The sequence below is a fragment of the Rissa tridactyla genome, chromosome 2 (genome assembly GCF_028500815.1).
Source record: "Rissa tridactyla isolate bRisTri1 chromosome 2, bRisTri1.patW.cur.20221130, whole genome shotgun sequence".
Classification (NCBI taxonomy): domain Eukaryota; kingdom Metazoa; phylum Chordata; class Aves; order Charadriiformes; family Laridae; genus Rissa; species Rissa tridactyla.
The window spans coordinates 35,951,603-35,966,511 of NC_071467.1; positions in this window are offsets into that span (position 1 = coordinate 35,951,603).

A 14,909-nucleotide genomic window follows, 5' to 3' on the forward strand; every position below is an offset into this window, starting at 1 on the left:
CAGCCCTTCTGCATATTTAGAACAATTAGGAGATAACCAGTAGCTAAAAGGTAGTAAATGCAAATCAATACATTTTTGCAAAAGGTGATTATGCAGTCCAATACAAAATTATGAAGGTGGTGAACACAATGTATCATTCAGGAGAGGACGAAGACGGTTTGGATAACATCTATATAAACTTGTGTAAGCCCAGATAAGAAAACCGCTATAAACGATATGAACTTTCTTGTCCCACAGCCAGTTGATCAAACACCATCAAAGTCTGCAAAACTCAGAAAGCGAATATTGGGAACTGCCCTTAGTTGTGTTCATAGACACATTATTGACAGAAGTCGGAAACAGAAGCAGAGGATAAACTTTGGAAGTGAATTTTAGAAATCAGTATGCAAAACGTAATCTTGGCCACGGAAAAAGATGTGAACTTGCTACCGTCTTTCTCAAGGACAACGTTATGCCAGGTCAAGTGAAAAACTGTGCTGGGGATGTTGCAAAAAATGCTGTCCTGGGCTGTTTTGTAGCAGCGGCGTATGTGGGAGTAGCCATGGCGTGACACTGGAGCAGTGAAGGCAGGGGCTGGTGGGTGGTGATTTGGGAAAGAACAAACATCCTCTTTCTTGCTGTTAAAATCTGTAAACAAAGATTTTGTCTTCATATGGAGGACTTCTGCTTTTTTTTTGCATTAAATTTATTTTTTGCAATAAATATTTTAATTTTGAATGCTAAATTGTTGTTTCATGCTTCAAGAACCAACTTTGTCATTGTTTGGGGTACTGTAAGGCTTTTTTTTTTTTTTTTTAATCTGCCTGGCCATCTGCCTGTGGATTTCAGACACCGACAGTAGGAAGAAGAAGAGGGTGAGGCAAGCCAGACCTGGCTGTTCTGCCAGGCGCCCCAGCAGGACAGGCACCAGAAAAAGAGAAGCTGCAGAGTTGTGAGGGGTGAGGAGTACCCAGGGTGCCTCCAATGCCCGCCGGGTGAGAAGGAAGGGTGCTGCTGCCCCATCCATGCAGTGAACTCGGGGTACAAAGTATTTCTGTATCATCAGAGAAAAAAAAAATGGCCTTCAGCAGGGATCCAGGCATGTGAATTGCATCAGTGTTTTACATAAAAGTGCAGGGTTTTTTAAAGGACCACTGATACAGAACAGCAGTATCTCCATCATTTTGAGACGTCCATCATTTCAATTAATTAGTCTTTTAGAGTGAAAATGGCTAAGTTATCCAAATACTTATCCAAAACTTTTTATCATTCAAATCTGACATGGGCTGAATTTCTCCTCTTCCTCTACTGACAGTACTTAGGATTGCTAAACTTCCAACAAACACATCTCAATTAAAATCCTAAAGTCTAATGGGATAAGTTCAAGCCTCTGTATCTTTTGATGTAGTCCATCCAGTAGCCTGTTTTTCCTATAGTACAAAATAAAGTAACCAGCTTTTATTTCCACATTTTATGTTCCATTAAGATTTCACCAAATATTGGGCAAACACAACTCTACTACAGCAAATAAACCTTGATTTCTGTTACTGGTTCTTCACGGAGCCTCTGCATTTGACAGTGAGACCCACAGTTTTGGGGCTGTGTCTGTAAGTAGTATTCACAATTACATGGAGTCTGAGCTATGTTCCTACATCCATCATTTAAAGCCAGAACTGTTTGCTTGGACAGAATCCCGAGTCTCACGGTAACCTGTCAATGCAGTTCAATGCAGTACTACAAATTTTAGACGCTTTTGCATCTTAGGAAGATGAATGTGCATTGAGGCAGCCTGAAGACAAAAATGGAGATTTTTCCAAATGTGTAAGCGCAGATCTGCAAAATTACAGAAGGCTTTATTTTCCCTATAGCTCATTCATTTATCCTTGATGGGGTAGCTAAGACGCTGAAGATCCAAAACCCACAGATTTACTCTAAGCAAATACTGTCGGTTTGGAAATAAAATTAGAAAAAATTGCCAGTGAAATGAGATTTGTCAGAAAACATCGATTCATTGACAGGGAAATGTTTCAAGAAAATGTACTGCTTTTTGACAGCTTTCTTGGAAGCTGTTTAATTGCTGGCTCTGGGCAGCTTTGCTGTGAAAACAGCACTGCTGGTGGGGACTCTGGAGCTGGTGAGTGCCTTTCTGTCCCACGGGCTGCCCCACGGGCTCAGGGCCTCCCCGCTGTGTCTGATGCCCTTGGCACCCTGAGCCCATAAGGACCCTTAAAATCCAGGAGGTGGAGCTTCTAAACTGGGTTTTATTTTAAGAAAAATCATAGAATCATGGAATCATAGAATGGTTTGAGTTGGAAGGGACCTTAAAGATCATTTAGTTCCAAGCCCCTGCCATGGGCACGGACACCTGCCACTAGACCAGGCTGCTCAAGGCCTTATCCAGCCTGGTCTGGAAAACCTCCAGGGATGGGGCATCCACAACTTCTCTGGGCAAAATATTGTATAGTAATGCTTTAAATACAATTATTTTCTGCAGAAAATACCAGCATTCTCTATCTCTGCTCCTCACAGCTCCCTCTTTCCCTTCCAGTCCCAAGATATTCCTGAGGTTGGAGCTGAAAGCACCCAGCAGCCAGTCACCCCTGCGTGGGGCACAGTGTCCCTCCAACCTCCTTAGCTCCCATCCCTCACTCCCTGCCTGGGCTGGTGACTGCATCCACCCTGCTGGGCCTTTCCCCATTCATCAAGATCAGCCGGAGTCCTCTCAGTATCACCCAGTATCAGCTGGATGGGAGGGCAGGAGGCGCCTGATACCAAACTAGATGGTACAAAACTATGGAGACATCTGGGAAAACTCCTGTTCCTTTGACCGAAGGAAAAGTAACTCTCACAGCATTCAAGTCTGAGTGTGCTACTCCACTACTAAGGAGAAGAGAGTACATTGCTCTATTAACATACTGTTCGTATTTTCTTCTTTTTTAAATGGTTAAATAGGGTTGGAGGGGAATAAATAATGTATTATAACATAACCATTACAAGAATGATACATCTGCAGCGATCTACTCAAACTGCCAAGCAGCATTATACAACTTGCCTGATCTTCAACTGGATCTGGCTTTTTCATAAAGCCTGTACGGCCCAAAATAAAGTTATAGTGGTTTTGTTTGAAGGGAGAGGGAGGATTGTTTCTTGGTGATTATACACTGCTTACTGAAACAGGATATTTCATGTAAACTGTGTCTGACAGTTTTGAGCAACTGGCAATTTCAGGAATCAAACTGTGATCCTGAGGAAAACATTTGGAAAACATTATCTCCTCTGGATTTGCTGCAATATTGTGCATTCACAGGGAAATAGTAAAAGTGCTGTTCCACTGACAGAAATAAAATCATCCTCGGTGATGTTTCATTGCTGTTATAAGCAAGTCTTAAAGCAGTCTTTAGGAAGCATGAGTTCTGCCAAAATCCTGGGATAAAACTGGTCATAGTACGGATGCTGGAAAGGATGGCTTGTAAAGGGACCACTTGAGATGGCGAAAAATGGAAAGCTACAGGGAGATGGGAAAAGAGAAGCGATGATTAAGGCATCCATGAGGAAGGAGCATCCTTACTTCGGCTCCAGCAACCCATTTCTGACAGCCTTCCCAAGTAGTGTCCTGTCTGTCTCAACCCACTTCTCCAGGCCTTAGGAAGGAATAAGCTCAATGCATACTTTTACTCAATTAAAGCGTGCCTTCAATGCAGAGGAGTGGTTTGACTGTTCAGTGCACCAAGTCCTGAAAACTGATAGGCAAAATTTATTTGAATACAGTGAATGCACATTTTAGTGGACTTAATTAAAGGCTTCCTGCAGGGCAAATGGATTCTACGTCCCTTCTTCTTAGTTTTCTTAAAATATTCCAGAAAAAAAAAAAGATCATATGGCTTTATTTCACAGATCTGTTTGGTTTTGTCTTTCTCTTGCTAGGCTGGCATAGCATGTCTAAATCTCACTCTCTCAGCTCACTCACAACAAGCTTAAATTCATTTGGAAGTTAATGCAGTGCTTTGAACAAAAGGAGTCTTGAAAGTAATTAAACTTTCATAGATTGGTATTTGGAAAAGTCTAATTTATGTCTAATCTTATGTAGAAGATGTGAGCATATTGATGCATATTTGTGCTTGAAAATAACACTTACTGTAAAAACTAATCAAAGCTGATGCCTTTGAGTGTTGTCCTATAACTTTATCAAAACCTTCTTGCTGTTTATCACCACAATTGTTTGGATAACAGAGAAGAAGCGAAGAGCAATAGGAAAAGACTATCAAAGAGCCAAAGAAATTAGTTATTTCCATACAGTGGTTTCTCTCTCTGGCGTATATGTCACATTTCTTAGTGTAATAATCCCATTGGTATATAAATGAGCATGATTTGAACATAAGCATAATACAGGGATATGTCATGTATATCCAACATGAACATAATTTGTAGAATTGGGCTGTATAATAGATTTAATCAATTAGTAAAAATTGTTAAGTAGTAAGATGTGTTTTATTTTTACAGTTCTCTGAATTTATTAAACATGAGTGATGTCTACTTTGAAATTCTCATTCTTCATTTTTTGGGATTAAGAGGCAGAGGATAAATGTGTAAAAAGTTGTGGTTTTTGTTCTCTTAGAATGCTGGAAAATGTCAGGAGTTCATGCTGCTTAACATGTCCGATGCCAGACCTGAGCTATGTTTGAGCTGCCTGTACTTTTGGAAACCTAGATGAAAACAGAATCTGCCTCTAAATCCTACAGTTGGATAATGATGCCCCTTGAATGGCACTTTTGTTTTTCTGCAGAAAGAAGACGTATTGGTTAGACATTTAGAAATCTGTTCCCAGGACTAGGAATGAAACATAAAGAGACAAATTCCCTTATAGAAAATACTGTTTAAACTAATAGAGTTGTGCTGTTTCATACTGGTTGCTAACTGACCTATGTCTTAGAATTATTTGATAACTAATTAGGATATCTTTTCAATAGTATGCTCATTTTTGTAATAGAAATGTAACAGGAAAGCATACGCCTCCTATCCGGCAGTCAAGTCTCTGCTTATTTTGTCCTTATATCCTTAAAGCTCTTCAGTGAAAAGACAGGATACTCCTCACTGCCAAACAGAATTTCATCCAAGTCCGGGATAGATCAGTAATGAACGTAAGTCACATTTTCCTGAACGTTTGTTAGAAATACGTGAAATGAACTGCTGGTCATTTCCTCTTTCTGCTGGACAGATGTGTTTACAAACTACTAGGAAAAGGAATTGAGCTGGCAGCAAATTTAACACGAAGGCAAAGCAGTGAATGTGTGTGGAGATATGTTAGAGCACTTTGAAGGCATTACGGGAGTGAATGGAGAAAGTTGCATTTCTGAGATTCTTTAGCTTTTGAACAGATAAATATTGGAATTGACTCTAAATTATTTGTGAGTTTACTCTCTATGTATATTTTCTATGAATGTTTTTAAGTGGTATCCTGTTACTATCTAGACAGTGTGGATGCAGACCAATCCAAAGAGATAGGCAGAAAAGGGATTTGAATAAGGATGCTGTTAGTTCTTCCAAAGGTTTTGTTAGCATTTTACATTTTGTCCTCATTATGAATGATAAAGTTACATTAGGAGAACTAACAAAATATTAAGAGACGAAGAAAGAAGAAAAACATAAGCAAATAAAATAAAAAATCTTTCCGAACAATGAGTGAGATGGAGCTAGGTGCAGGATGTAATACAAAAGACAGACAAATATATGGCGTTTGGTCATGGACAACAGGCTGAATATACTGGTAGGATATTTCAAGCTACAAAGCAGTATGAATGAAAGAATCCTTAAACAGATATTTGCTCATCATGCCCCACACTAACACTGCTGAATCACACCATTAGAACTGAGAGGAAACCAACCACATAAAAATCCCGATATACTAAAAGATGTCTCTTCAGACTTCTCTATTAAAAGCAGATCTTATGTCACATCTTTATCATGCTAGTTGCCATAAAACATTATCCAGTAATGAACTGAAAGAGAAAAATACAGGATCTCCCTATTGTATCTTTCCATAATAAAGAAACTTTTAAATTCATAAACGGATGGTATTGTCATCTTTCATTGAGACCAGATAGAACATAAATGAATTATATTTATGATACTGAAAATCAGCCCTCACCATGATCCTAATTATTTGCAGAATAAGTATGTTTTGCCACTGAGCAAAGCAAGGATTATACCTACTAAGTTCCTAATTTTTCTCTTCTGTATCCAGAAGTTCAGACACCACTTACTTTTCAGACAGTGAAGGAAAAAAAGACCATTCATCTCATTACTTTCCCTTAAACTCATATTTTTTTTCTATACGGATGTTGTTGCTTGTGGTAAGAATTACATTTCTAAGTGGTCAATAATGTTGTTTCTTTTTTTTGAGTAGTAGGCTAGACGTTTTCAATATATTTCATTTTAAAGTATTTTAAAATTGAAGCAAAGTTCTGTAGTACAGCGCGTATTCTGCTTTACAAGGAGTTCAATGGCAATAAAAGCTTTAAGAAAGATGTTTCAAACTTGCACACTAAAAGCAACTGTTCCCAGTATTGCCTTAGAGAACTGAGGTTTTGTTTAATAGCTTAGGTTGACAGTTCGGGACACAATTAAAGGTGTTTTCCTGACTTTCATGACAATTGTAAACTACTTCTGAAAATCACAGAATCACAGAATCACAGAATCTTAGTGGTTGGAAGGGACCTTCGAGATCATCGAGTCCAACCACATAAAAAAAAAACAAACAAAAAAAAACCCACACAAAAAAACAGCACCCACCAACTAAACTCCACACCCACAACCCCACACACAACACCCCACCACAAACAATAATCTTGGGCACTAGAGCATGTCCTGAAGAGCCATGTCTACACGTTTCTTAAACACCTCTAGGAATGGTGACTCAACCACCTCCCTGGGCAGGCTGTTCCAGTGCCTGACCACTCTTTCTGTAAAGTCATTCTTCCTAATACCTAATCTAAACCTCCCCTGCCGCAGCTTCATACCATTTCCTCTGGTCCTGTCATTATTCACCTGGGAGAAGAGGCCAACCCCTGCCTCTCTACAGTTTCCTTTCAGGTAGTTGTAGAGGGCAATGAGGTCTCCCCTCAGCCTCCTCTTCTCCAAACTAAATATGCCCAGTTCCCTCAGCCTCTCCTCATAGGACTTGCTCTCCAGACCCCTCACCAGCTTGGTGGCTCTCCACTGGACACGCTCCAGCATGTCCAGAGCGTGGTTCCTTTTTGAGTGGGCGAGCAAAAATGTTGGGAAAGAAACGTACTGCAGAGTCCACAAAATATTGTCTTTTGGCACAATGGGTGAGGGTCAATAAACCAAAGGGTTTAGGCACTTAAGTGCATCCTATGTCCAAGAGAAAGATCCTCAAAATGCCTGTCTCACCCGTAGGTGCCTCGCAGGACTTCTGCTCATACACATGCCCAAAACAGCTGTCCTGTTGTCATGCTTTCAGGTGCTGAGCCTTGTCTCAAACACATTCTTAGAAGATTCAGTTTAAACATCTGTGTGCTTACCTGCTGTGGCTGACCCAGCCTACAAGGTGAGCTTGGGCTATTCTCAATGCTTGCCACTTTGGGTTCTTTACAAAATGTTGCTGTCACATCCCATTTCATTTGAAGCAGTATCTGTCTAGCTTGTGCTGTATGTATTACACTAGTGTTTAATCAGTGGCTTTTTTGATTAGCTCACCCATGCAGGAAGTGAGAAGCTTGCATATAGTTCTTTCTTAGGGCAGAAGACATCCAAGGCCATATTTCACATTTCAGGAGTGTGTCAATCTGCTAAACCAGAGGGCAGTTAGGAAGCAAGTATTCTCTGGGATCCTCACTGAAGCCCTTCCAGAGGAGAATGCAAATTCTTCTGGCCATGCAACTGAAGCACTTCAAAAACATTTTAAAAGGGACAGAAGCATAATACATATATTTTATTCTTCATCCACATTCAATTTCACTCTGAAGTTTTTAAGTCCAAAGTGTGTCAATCCACTAAGGGGCTAAATGCTAAAATGTTAGTTTGAGTGCTTCATACCAAAATTTATATCCTAAAAACCTGCTGCCTAATTCTGGAAGAGCCTAGGGTCCATTGTCAAAAATGTCAGGAGTAGAAAAAGAGCCCAGATTCTGCAGAAGACTCCTTAAACTAAGCTTTATTCACCTAGCTTTTGCTATATAGGCTCAACCTGGTACGTGTCCTTGGAGCATGTTTAATAATGCCAGGCCTGCAGAAAAAGTTGGCAGTGGTTGTGTCCCTTTCCTTCCATGGATCAGTTTTTAGGGCTTTTACCCAGAATACATGAGTCCTAAACCTGCAGTATTCTTCTTGAATGGATCTGAACAGGTTTCTCCTAGTTCTCTAGGAGGAACTCAACTTGTAGGCTACAGGATATCCTGGAAATAATCTAATTTCAAATGGTAGTTAAGCCATTAGCAAATTTTCACAATAGAAATGCTAGTAACAAGGCCTAATCCCCACATATATGGAAAGTCTACTTTGTAACTCCAGTGGGAAGGTACCAGGAATGCAGATATTGTCCTTTTTTACTTTTATCCTGTAGAACTATTTTCCTCTCATGTTATTCAGTATAGATTAGAATAATTAATTGGGATGTATCAATCAACAAGAAGCTGATCTCTTCAGAAAGTCTAAGATAATTTTAGTGAACTTTTACAAAGGTCCTACTGCATCGTAATCATGTGACAGGAGGTAATTTGTCCTGGAAAGTCTGACTCTCTTGAGATCAAAAGAATTCAAAGTTTAAGGCACTTCCTAAATCTAAAAAACAAACAACAAAAAAACCATGAAAGAATGAGGTCATAATGTAGTCACTGAGGTCAAAAGAAATTGGAAGTTGGTAGGAAGTAACTGTTTTTCCCAGTCCCTAAGCCAAGCACAGAGAAGTCTTTCTACTGGAAAATATATCTGCAGTGGGGAACTTTACTCCATGTACTGGTCTTCAGTTTTGGCATCTCCTTACCTTTGTGCATTTGGTACATTGTAAGCCTTGCTGTGATCAAATCCTACTGTGGGTAATCCATCGACATCAAGTTACAGAAAGTCATTCTGCTTAGGCATTTTGAAATGTTACAGAAGTTACAGAAAGTCATTCTGCTTAGGCTTGTTTAAAAAGGCGGACGCTATAAAAAAATAAACATTAGCAATGTTGAAGTGCTTTAGGTTGGAGGTAATATCTGGTTTTGTCTAGATAAAACTGTAGACTAAGTTTGTTGTTCAAAATTAATTTTCTTTCTCAGCAGACTTCAGATGATTGTCAGTCAATAAAACTGTAATTGCAGATTTGTAGAGCCTATGGAGGCCAAGAGGAGGTATGGACACAAATATAAGGCCTGAAGTTTAATCTGCATTTCTGAGAAAGATTCTCCAGGAGGAAAGAAGAATGTGGTAATTACATCTGCTTAGGGCGGATTTGCACAGTGAGGGTCAGCTACCATGGCATGCACCCAGATCCGCACTAGCATAACGGTCTTTTGGGAGGCTTTCTTACCTGGGGCAGTACATCCAGGACAGTAAACTGCTGGAGACGGTACAGCAAAAGGCTACCAAGATGATTAGGGGACTGGAACATCTCTCTTATGAAGAAAGGTTGAGGGATTTGGGTCTTTTTAGTCTGGAAAAAAGAGGGCTGAGGGGGAATCTTATCAATGCTTATAAATACTTAAAGGGTGGGTGTCAGGAGGATGGGGACAGGCTCTTTTCAGTGGTGCCCGGGGACAGGACAAGAGGTAATGGGCACAAACTTGAACAGAGGAAGTTACATCTAAACATGATGAGGAACTTTACTTTGAAGGTGGCAGAGCACTGGAACAGGCTGCCCAGAGAGGTGGTGGAGTCTCCAACTCTGGAGACATTCCAAACCCTCCTGGATGCATTCCTGTGCAACCTGCTGTAGGTGACCCTGCTGTGGCAGGGGGGTTGGACTGGATGATCTCCAGAGGTCCCTTCCAACTCCTACCATTCTGTGATTCTGTGATCCCACTCGTGCAGGTTCACAGGGAGCTGATGACTTGCCTCTGGCTGTTTCTGTGCAGGTGGAGCAGGCACCTTATTGACTGCACCCCACATACCCTGGCAATGAGTGAAACTGATTTTATACTGGAAGCCCCTCTTACCTCATAACTATTCTCCTTGGTAATATTTTACATCTTTCTTGCCATTCTGTTTGTTTTCCGGCTCTCTTCAGTTTGAAAGCCTTCAGTCTTCCTCCCTGTAACAGGGAGGAGGGGGAAAGGAAAGTATGGATACTGTGAACTCATTTTTACTGTGGACATAGCAGCTCCGGTCCTCGGATATTACAATAAATGACCAACAGGAGATGTATTTCTGCTTTTCTGTTTTCACTGACAGCCGCATAACTTGTGTCTAAAGGTTTGACAGGTCTTGAATGGATGTTCCATTTTGTTCCATTTGGATGGAGATGTTGTTTCATCCTTGCACTTTACTAGCTTTGCACTTCATACAGATATGACTTTTGCTGCGCTGGAACGCATACATAGGTTTGTGAAAAGATCAGGAGTGTCCTGAGGGTAAGTTTATGGAGATGAAAACATGGAAGGAGATTTAACAACTAAATAGGAAGCTAGATTAAAGGGTGACATCTTCTCACTGTGTTCCTACCCCTACTAATGTGTGCTCTGACTCATTTCTACTCAATCACGTATGAAGCAGTAGGTCAGCCTCCTGCAAATGAGCAATGTCAAAACAACATATAGAAAAAGGCACAGGAACATTTAGTGCCTCTCTTATTCCACCATAACCTATTAGAGCATCACACCTGGCACTAATGTAAATATTATAGTCTTGCCGTATTTAAACAGACATTTTGAAGTATAAATATGAGAAGAGAGAAAATACGCAACCAGATGTGTAGAGCAGTGACTTATTTTGCTCATTTAGAGGCTGACTCTCAAACAACAGGCATTTTCTCCTGTTTATTTTTTTATAGATATGTCAAAAAAAAAAAGTAAATTAAGTTGATAAAAGAACAGCCTAGTTGTCTAAGTGCTGGACTGAGAGCTAATACAGAGGTGAAACACTTTTTCCTTCCATGGCCTTATGCAAGTTATTTGACCTCTCTGCCCTCTGACAGGTGATCGGTAAAGCCTACAGGGGGAATAACAGCTCCCTACTTCACTACGATATTCAAATTACTCGGTGTTTGTAGATTACTTTGAATGAGAAATCAGTCAAGCATGAATACCACTCCCCATCAGGGGCAGAAGATAGTAGCCACCCACTGCTGTAATTTCTGGGGTGAACCCGTGTCCTGCTTCCATTCATGGTCATGACAGAGTCATCATTTTCGCTTTTCGTTTGATCACTCCTGCTCTCTTTGGTTTGGGAACAGTAACATTTCCCAGTTCTTTTGGATCTCATCTACAATAGAATGATGAATTCAGCTACTCAAGGCATATTTTTCCTGGTCAATAAGTACTTAAGTAGATTTTTTTTCTCCAAATTTCAAATGGAGAAAACCACTAATAACTATTTTTGTGAACGGGTAATTAAACCCCAATTTTAATCATACAATAGAAAGAATTTTTTTCAATTTTGTCCTCTACATTTGTTAATTTTTTTTAAAGAAATAATAAGAAATTCAGAAAATACTTTGTTTATAATCACAAAATCAAAGGAAGATCAACAGGATATTTTCCATTTTGAAGTGGGAGTGTTCTCTACACTCAGATTGATTATTTCCCAGATTTCAACACTGACACGGTGGAGATTCAAGAAACTGAAGTATCCAAGGTGTGTTTTACTTGCTGAATAAAAACTGCAGGACCAAAGTGTTCTACCTTATCCTTACTGTGTTTGGGTTTCTCAATGCAAATTTTCTCTGTGAGTACTGACTTTTGAATACATGAATTCTTATGACCATAGCACAAGCTGTTGTGTCAGACTGGAGCTTGTCTTTGGAGGGCAGTTGTTAGAAAACCAGTGACTGTAAGTCACCTGCAGGCTGCTGAAGTGCTCGTAACTCCAATAACATAGTGCCTTTCCCACAGTGAAGGTGAAGGTCAGGGGGTGATGGTTTAGAGCTCCTCACACTATGGTATTCACAACAAGTTTGGTTATCCGCACAGTAGGGTTTTTGTGCTACCAGTGTTGCAGAGATTGCAAAATACAGGAAAGAATCTGTCCTGTGTTAGATGCTGTGAAGAGCATGAAAGACAGAAAGCTTACCTGTTAGCTGGGTACATCACACCGTGTAATGGTAAGGGATGGGAATGGTCAGAGGTTCTGGACAAAAAGGACCCATGTGTGATCCTAACAGGACCTACCATTCAGGAAATTTTAACAGCACTGGAAAGAGCCTGTACCACTGGCAGACCATTTTGTTTACACAACATTATAAATGTACTTTGATATTGTTAGCACCATGTACTAAACACTTACATATTGTTAGCCCAATATATATTTTTCATTAATTTAAATTGCTCTTTTTTACCCCAGTTCTTCAAATTAATTAACTCTCTGTTTTATTTTGTACTTTGCTGAAGCTGGGTCATAATGCTGAACAGCAAACCGTTATTGGATAGATTTGCTACTTTTTGCTTTAGATTAGAAAGTCAAACGGGGGGAAAAAGTCCCAACCCCACCTTTTCAAAATATACGGAGAAAAAAGCAGCATTTACATAACTTACATGATATTTCTCATATGACCCCATGAGAAATGCAAGTATTTGTACCCAAATCATAAGAGACAAGATGGTTTTCTGATGGTAGTTAAGTGAACAGTTGGTGATGGTGGAGAGCTTCATGATTTCGGTCACTGCAGCTAAAACACTTTCAGTTGCATTGATAATCGGTTGTTCATGACTGTTACCTAAACACATCAGCAGCTTGCACAAATACCTCTTCATCCTAGTTGCAAATCATGTGTGGTACTTTTCCATCCAAAGGCTGCAGAAGCTCGATCTCAGTAATGCCAGGCTTGACAGAGCTGGAAGAAAACATTCTCTTCTTCTAAATCATAAAACATACACAAAAGATGACAAGCCACGGTGTCCTAGGTTGTATTCACATTTTCAATAAAATGAGGTTTAATGGCCAGAGCTACTCTCAAGTTACTGCACAAAGCATAATGAATGTTACATACCTCAGAATCAGCATTTAAATTGCTAAAATGACTTAGAATGCCTAGGGGTAAAAACATTGTAACATAAAACTAAGTTCTTGACTACTCTGAAACGCAGAATGAAAAACCTGGAAGAAAAGGCAGTAAGAATGTGTTTTGACTCTACTAATGCTGAATGCTCAAACGTTTTTCCAGACAATACACAAAAGTGATAAAAAAAGTTAATAGCTAAAGTTCTGTGGTTTGTTCTTTATTATCTTGACTGAATAATGTATGAGACAAAGACCCATGTCTACCAAATACTAGCAACCTAAGTCCATTCCTAACTCCAGTGACATCATTTTGAAGCCAGTGCGATGTTAGATGCAAAGCGCCTTCATGGGTTTGGGCTTTGAATGTTTTGTCATTTTTGAGTCATGAGCTGAATTTGGCAAAAGATGCGAAGAATAGCAAGGACTTCTATAGGTACATTGGCCAGACAAAGAAGATTAAAGAAAATAATAAATAAGACAGGAAAACTGGTGACAACCGGTGACAACCAACATGGAGAAGGCTGAGGAACTCAATTTTTTTGCCTCAGTTTTCAATGGTAATCTCTCTTCCTACATCTTTCAAGACCCTGAATCTCAAGGCAGGGATGGGGACAATGAAGTCCCTCCCATTGTTGGAGAAGGTTACTTTCGAGACCACCTGATGAGCCTGAATATACATAGGTCCATGGAACACAACAAGACTCATCCCAGAGTCCAGAAGGAATCAGTTGATATAGTTGCCAAGCCACTCTCAATCATATTTGAAAAGTCATGACAGTCAGGTGAAGTCCCTGGTGATTGGAAAAAGGGAAGCTTCGTGCCTGTTTTTAAAAAGTGTAAAAAGGAGGACCCTGGGAACTACCCACCAGTCAGCCCTACCTCAGTGCCTGGTAAGATCATGGAACAGATCCTCCTGGAAGACATATCAAAATCTGTGGAAGACAAGGAGGTGATTAGAGGCAGCCAGCATTGTTTCACTAAAGGCAAGTCTAATCTTTAAGCCTTCTATGGTGGAGTGGCTGCATCAGTGGACAAGGGAAGAGCTACACGTCACATACCTAGACTTCTGTAAGACCTCTGATATGGTTTTATAAGGAAGCTTATAAGAAACTGAGAGAGACTTTTTACCAAGGGTTGTACAGACACAAGGGGCAATGGTTTTACACTGAAAGAGGGCAGATTTAGATTGAATATAAGGAGGAAATTTTTTATGACGAGAGTTGTAAGACACTGGAACAGGTTGCCCAGAACAGCTGTGGATGCCCCATTGTTGGAAGTGTTCAAAGTCAGGTTGGACAGGGCTTTGAGCAACCTGATCTAGTGAAAGATATCCCTGCCCATGGCAGGAGGTATGGACTAGATGACCTTTAAAGGTCCCTTCCAACCCAAACCATTCTGGGATTCTACTAATATGTAAAAGGGCACAAAGGCCTCTGGAGAAGAACAAAAAGACAATATATTATGACAATACCACAGGCAAGCACTCTGATCCTATTTCAGCCAATCTATGACTGTTTTAATCACCTGAGGATCTCCTTATCATATCTATATTACACTTTTTATTCGCATGACTAGGTAATTCTGATCCCCTCTCATGGGCAGATTGGCCTAATTATAGAGCTGGTATAATTTTATTTTTATGCAAACAAAAATGTATGATGTCTCTTTCTGTCCTCAAACTCAGTTAGACCAAGGTTTTCTAACCTTTCTGCTGGGCATTGCTGCCTGCAGCCAACAGGCTCCACCGGAGATGGTAGCAGCCACTGTTCTGGGCTCTG